A 6548-nucleotide genomic window follows, 5' to 3' on the forward strand; every position below is an offset into this window, starting at 1 on the left:
TAAGCTCCCCAGCTTTCAGCTAGTCGGATGCCTAACCCCTCCTCTGAGCAGCCTGCCGGAACGAATGTCAAGTTTTTTATAGAATCCATTTACACATTCTAGAAGAAATCAAGCAAATACAAGCCTTATTTGGCCTATAAATAATTTACTGATAAATTTAAAAAGAATTCACATATTTATATTGCTGAGTATTCCAACGATGAACAGAGTATATATGTCTGCTTTAATAACATGTAATGCTTTTGAACAATTCCTTCAAAAATGCATGCAAAGTTAAGAATGCTAAGATCAGGACTTTCTGATCCCATTGAATTATGTACACAAGACACTTAAACAATGTTGGAAATTGAAAGCATTGTTATTATTTAAATAAGAAGAAAAGACTACTTATAGAGAGTAAATAGTAAACACTAAGAACAAATGTAAAGTGAATGGATGCCTTTCAGCCCTATGAGAATCCATTGCAGTGTCAAAGTGGAGTAACTTAGTTATGTTGAAAGGAGACCATTAAAAGAGGAGACTATCAATGAAAGGGATTGACACAGTGACTGCATGAGTGGACTTAAATATTTCAGAGATTTTGAGGATGCCACAGGATAGAAATAGGGTTTAGATCTGTTGTTCATCGATGTGCTATGAGTCCTATTTGATGATTCTTAACAACAACAACAACTACCACTACTTCTGTTACTGAGCAAGTACAATGTGGATCCCGTGGCAGCATGTGTCTCTAAGTCCCTCAGCTAGTATATCTTAAATCAAATCAGGCAAGATTTGACTGTGTTTGTTCTCTCTTTACAGTCTTTCTTTTCTGCTCCTCTGTCTCACACTTGTTGGCCCAATGTTCAACCAGCAACTTCAAAACAATGCTGTTGCATTGAAAAACAAGAAACTCATTCAATATTATTCAAAATGGGTGAGCCTGGAGGACATTATGCTGAGTGAAATATCTTAGTCACAAAAGGACAAATATTGCATGATGCCACTGCTGTAAAATGGGACTGATATCAGGGTGGGGTAAGACTGAGAAAAACTGGATAAGTTGTGTATACTGCACTGAAACAGATGAGGGACTGAATAATTTAAAAGCGATGTATGATAGGGTATTATGGTTATCACAAGAGTCCACAATTAAGGTTGCATAGTAGAATGTACCTGGGGCAATGGGAGGGGTGTTGGGGGGATTGTGTACCAGAGAGGGAGTTTTTCTTTTACTTTTGAAAGAGAGGAGCGAACTGGAGGGCGGGGGGGAGAGGGCTGGGCAGGTAGAGAAGTGCAGCAATGAATGAATGGAAATTCAAATTCTCTGTAAATGTTCATTAAAATTATTTTTTTTAAAAAAATCAAACAATGCTGGTGAATGAAAGGATTACAAAAGCTCTCAACGCAAAACTTTCAACAATACCTGTACAGCATCTGGACAAGCCTGTGCTCCATAGCAATCTTCCACCTTCAGATATCTGGATCAACTGGTGACCTGTAAGGAGGTGCCCAGCTCCACTCTGTGAACCCATTCACTCACCACTGCCATTTTCTCACCAAATCATCTATGCACACCACTGCCATCTGAAGGTCCTGGGCTTCCTGTTGTTTGTATTGTTGTTGCCATTTCTCTAACACTAAGCTACATTGTGCTCACTACTTGTTTTTGTTCTCAGTCAGTCATTTTGGGAGTATTATAGACCCAGGACTAGAAAGACAATATATATATAAAAAAAAAAGAATCCACATTTCACAACATGTCTCCACAGAAAGGAAAACTCCTAAGCTCTTGATAATTTGTTAATATAAATGACACTTATTTATGTCTCTTTCCGACTTATCTCATCTAAAATATCAACATTTATTTTAGAATTTTTCTTTTTTCCTGAAAAACCAAAATCACCTGTGAATGTTGAAAACTATACTTCTTTATTTTCAATATTGATTCCTCTTAATGACTTTACTATATTGACAAGAAGCTAACTCAGAATATCTGAAGTGAGATGTCTAGGAAATTAATGTCTTGGAATCTTATTTTCTGACAAATTTCCTGTAATGATTCTTGCAAGGTCAGGAAACTTAATTTTTTTATCATACAGGATTGTTAAGATTCTGGTGTTGTTTGTAGAGATCTGGTGTTTTTTTCACATATCTTGGTTGATACACATTTTTTTTTTACATAACAATAATTTATGAAAAGTGTCAACAAATGCAACTGGAGTGATTTTGGATGGAAAGAGGATTGATTGTCTCCTATGATAAAAATGAGAAGATGGGTCAGCATACTACATATACTGTGTATACATGGGGGAAATCAAGACTGAAAAGTCTGACAAAAGGTAAGAATATAGAGAAATAAGGAATAAATGACACAGAAAGGGAGATGTTCATGCAAATGAATATCAGACATATTTTGTGTGTAAGGGCACACTTTAAGCTCACAAGAAGCTTTAATTGAAGATATCCTTTGTTTGTCAGATCAAACATAAAATTTGCATAGTCTGCCAAGCCTCCTATTTCTCTGAATGACTCTCATATTCCTTTTGTAAAAAGAATATCCATGCTTAGCATGCTTATTCTTCGGACAGGCATAACGGACTACACTAACAAGAAATATTTGCCTAGTGGTAAGAAGCTGTTCTGCAATCCTAAAAGTATGAAGTTCAAATCCACTGGCCGCTTCATGGCAGAGGGGCGGACATTCTCCTTCTGTGTGATTAACTGCCTCTGAAAACCCACTGAAGGGCCAGCTATGGACCAGTTTGAACTTGATGGCACAAAACAACAATAACAACAAGATCTTTAATACATAACATATGTATTAAATAAATAATTTTTGAAGGAAAAAACCTTCTGAAAAGCAATATTGTTGTGTCTTATCTAATAAAAACTGACCGCCAGCGAGCCATCAACTGAGTTTATTAAGGCAGTTACTCATACAAGGGCAGGTTGCCCATCTTTCTCCCATGGAGCAGCTGGAAGATTCAAACTGCATACCTTCTGGAGAGGTCCCAGTCTGCAGATTTTTCCCAGTGCAATGTGTCTCCTTATTTTCTGACTGCAGGTACCAAGGATGTTAATTGTGTATGCAAGCAAGATGCAGCTGTTGACAGTTTCAATCTCCTCTCAATCCATCATGATGCTGCCTGTCAGGCCAGTGGTAATGGTAAGAATCTTTGTTTTCTTGACATTGAGATGCAATCCATACTGAAGACTGCATTCCTTGATCTTCTGCACCTAATGCTTCACGTCTTCTTCACTTTCAGCAAACAAGAGCTGGAACTGGAGAATAAAAAGTGAACTTTTTCTGTATTTCTCAAGCCGAAAGAGCTGAAAAACAAACTTAAGCCTTGTGTTGCAATACTGAAAGATGCTTTGAGCAATATATTGAATGGCCCAGAAAGCATCAAAAGACAATAGAAAGAATACACAGTTACTGTACCAGAAAGAACTGGTTAACACTGAGAAATTTCAGGAAGTATCATATGAACAGGAGCCAATGATAATAAAGGAGGAAGTAGAAGTTACATTGAAGGAATTGGCAAAAGATAAGGCCCCAGGAATCGATGGGATACCAATTGACTTGTTTCAATTAACAGATGCAGCCTTAGAAGCACTCACCAGATTATGCCAGGAAATTTGGAGGACAGCTGTTTGGCCAACAGATTGGAAGAGATCCATATTTGTTTCCATTCCCAAGAAAGGTGATCCAATTGAATGTGGAAACTATCAAACAATATCATTGATTATCACATGCTAGTAAAATACTGCTGAAAATCACTCAAGAACTGCTAGAACAGTACACAGGCAGGGTTCTGCCAGAAGAACAAGCAGGATTTACAAGAGGCTGTGATGGCAGAGATATAATTTCTGATGTCAGATGGATACTGGCTGAGAGCAAGGAATACCAGATGAATATCTATATGTGCTTTATTGAGCATGCAAAGGCATTTGACTATGTGGATCATAACAAGTTGTGGCTGAAATTGAGAAGAATGAGAATCCCAGAGTAATTGTGGAATCTATACCTGGACCAGATTGTTGTTGTGTGAACAGAGCAGCAAAGCACTGACTGCATGGTTTGGAATTGGGAAGGGAGTGTGCCAGGATTGTATTTTCTTTCCATACTTACTCAGTCTGTTTGCTGACCAAATTATCCTAGAAGTTGGACTCTATGAGGAGTGTACCATGAAGATTGGAGGGAGAATGGTAAGTAACAGCAATGGAATAATCAGAAAGTTTTGAAATAGGTAAGAATTCAATAGTTTAATAAAATAATAATCTGGAGCTAAGTAAGTAGCATATGAGTTCTTAAAAGTTTGTAATTGGCCATCAAAGCTACAGCAATGGATTTTATCTTGACAGATCACAACAGTAATGATGTATCTCTAAGTGGAGAGTAGAAACAAACGTACAAGAACACAGACTCACATATCTTAAAACTAGAAGAATTTGATGACAGTCAGGTACCACCACTGACTGTTCCAATGAGGACCACGATAGTTTGCCACATTAGAATGGGAAAATGAAGGAGAATTAAAGTTCTTATTTTAAAAAAGCTTTTAAAATCAGGCAAACGAACAATGGAGAGCAGAGAACCATTTAACACTGTTCTTCTGAGATTCTTTAACCCTGAGGCCAAGTTTATTGCTCAGTTCACCTCTTAGTGAAATTGCAGAGTGGCACAAATTCCATAAGATCAGTGTCTTGCCTAAAAGCCATCAGAAGCAAATATAAGCAGATAAGTGAACACAGAAATTAGAATATTGGAAAGGGAACAACCAGACATAAAGAGAGTGTTGATTCATTTTGAAGAATATAAGTAATATCTGAAATATTTGTGTGAAATTGTCAAACAGGAACAATAAACTTTCATTAAATAACCCAATATAGTATACAAAATAATTCTTCAAGCAGACACTCAGAACAGTTATCATAGGATCAGCAGGGGGAGTGGGAATTAAATATGGATATGCAAATGACGCATTATTTGCTGAAAGCAAGGAGAACTTGAGGTACTTCCTGCAAAAAAAAAAAATCAAGGACTACAGCTTTCAATATGGATTATTACATCACATCATCAAGAAAACAAAAATCCTCATCACTGGACCAATAGACAACATCATGATAGATGGAGAAAAGATTGGAATTGTCACCAGTTTCATCTGACATGGATCCATAATTAACACCCTTCGTGCTAGCAGGTAGGAGATAAGAAGGTGCATATATCATTGGCAAAAACAGCTGTTAGGGACTTCTCCAAAGTCCTAAAGGGCAATGATGTCAGTTTAAAGACAAAGATGTGCATAATTCAAGCTACAGTCTTTCCAACCAGCTATCATGCATCTGAGAAATTGGCCAAAGATAGAGCAGGGTTCATGGCTGTTGTACATGGGTCACTATGAGTTTCATATGACTTGATAGTACCTAACAACATCAAAGTATTTGTAGATTTTTCACAATTTCAAAGGAAACTCAGATGATATTATACTCTACAAAATCAGATCATTAATCAAGAAAATGCTATTCTTTATAGTACAAATAAAATAGAAACAGCCAAAGAGTCCTGAAATATATTGTTCTTTTTAGGAAAATGTCAGGCCCTGGTTCGTATTCAAAAGAAGTAATTTCAGGAGATTTCTCTGATTCAGTCCTCTTGAAATTTTGTCGGGGTGACTATTACCTTGTTTACCCCTTGATTAATGTATTACTTTTAAAGAACAGCTGGAGAGATTTGATGTGTCAGTTCATTTAAATGCCGCCATTTTGCTTGTGTTGGAGGAGCCCAGCAATCATGGTCACTGCACAGTGAATCGGACCTCGCTGGTCTCTCCATCACAAATGCTTGATGGCTCTTCCTTCCAGACAGACAAAGGTGAAGAGAAAAGAAAGGAGGAGGAGGTGCAATTTTAGATACCTGTGTTCTAGAACTCTACTGATGGACTGTGCAATTTTTGATCTACAGTGTGAAAAACGAGCTAGAAAATTATTTGCTTCATTTGCAGTTTAAATTTCTTAAAAATGGAAAAATAGTAGCATGAGCTGTCAGTAAGTTAGACATATGGCTTTAAACTTTTACGTTGAGTAATCAATTGACTCAGTGTGAAATAACCAAAAAAAGAATTTCTTATGTCATCATTATTTTGCTTTATGCACATGGTTTGATTAAGCATATGGTACCTTGCCCTTGAAAAATTAGTTTCCTCTTTGGATTCTCTTGACTCAATCAATGTCACTGCCTTCCGTCTGTTCAGTTGTTCATGTAAAATAATTTTAGATCTTTTTTGATTCTTTACTCTGTCTCACACACCCACAGTGTATATATCTAGTCTCTGAATCATTGTATCTTTCTCCATTTCTTTTGCCTTTGGTATACTGTTTGTTGTTGTTGTTGTTATGTGCCATCAAGTCGTTTGCAACTCATAGCGACCCTAGGCACAACAGCCCTAAACCCTGCTCTATCCTGCACCAACCTCACTGCCTCTGACACACCCATCCCGATTACCCCAGTCACTGAATCAATCCATCTCATAGAGGGTCTTCCCCTCCTGCGCTGTCCCTCCACC

The sequence above is a fragment of the Elephantulus edwardii genome, unplaced genomic scaffold (assembly GCF_000299155.1).
Source record: "Elephantulus edwardii isolate Elephantulus edwardi_28Jun2011 unplaced genomic scaffold, EleEdw1.0 scaffold00047, whole genome shotgun sequence".
Classification (NCBI taxonomy): Eukaryota; Metazoa; Chordata; class Mammalia; order Macroscelidea; family Macroscelididae; genus Elephantulus; species Elephantulus edwardii.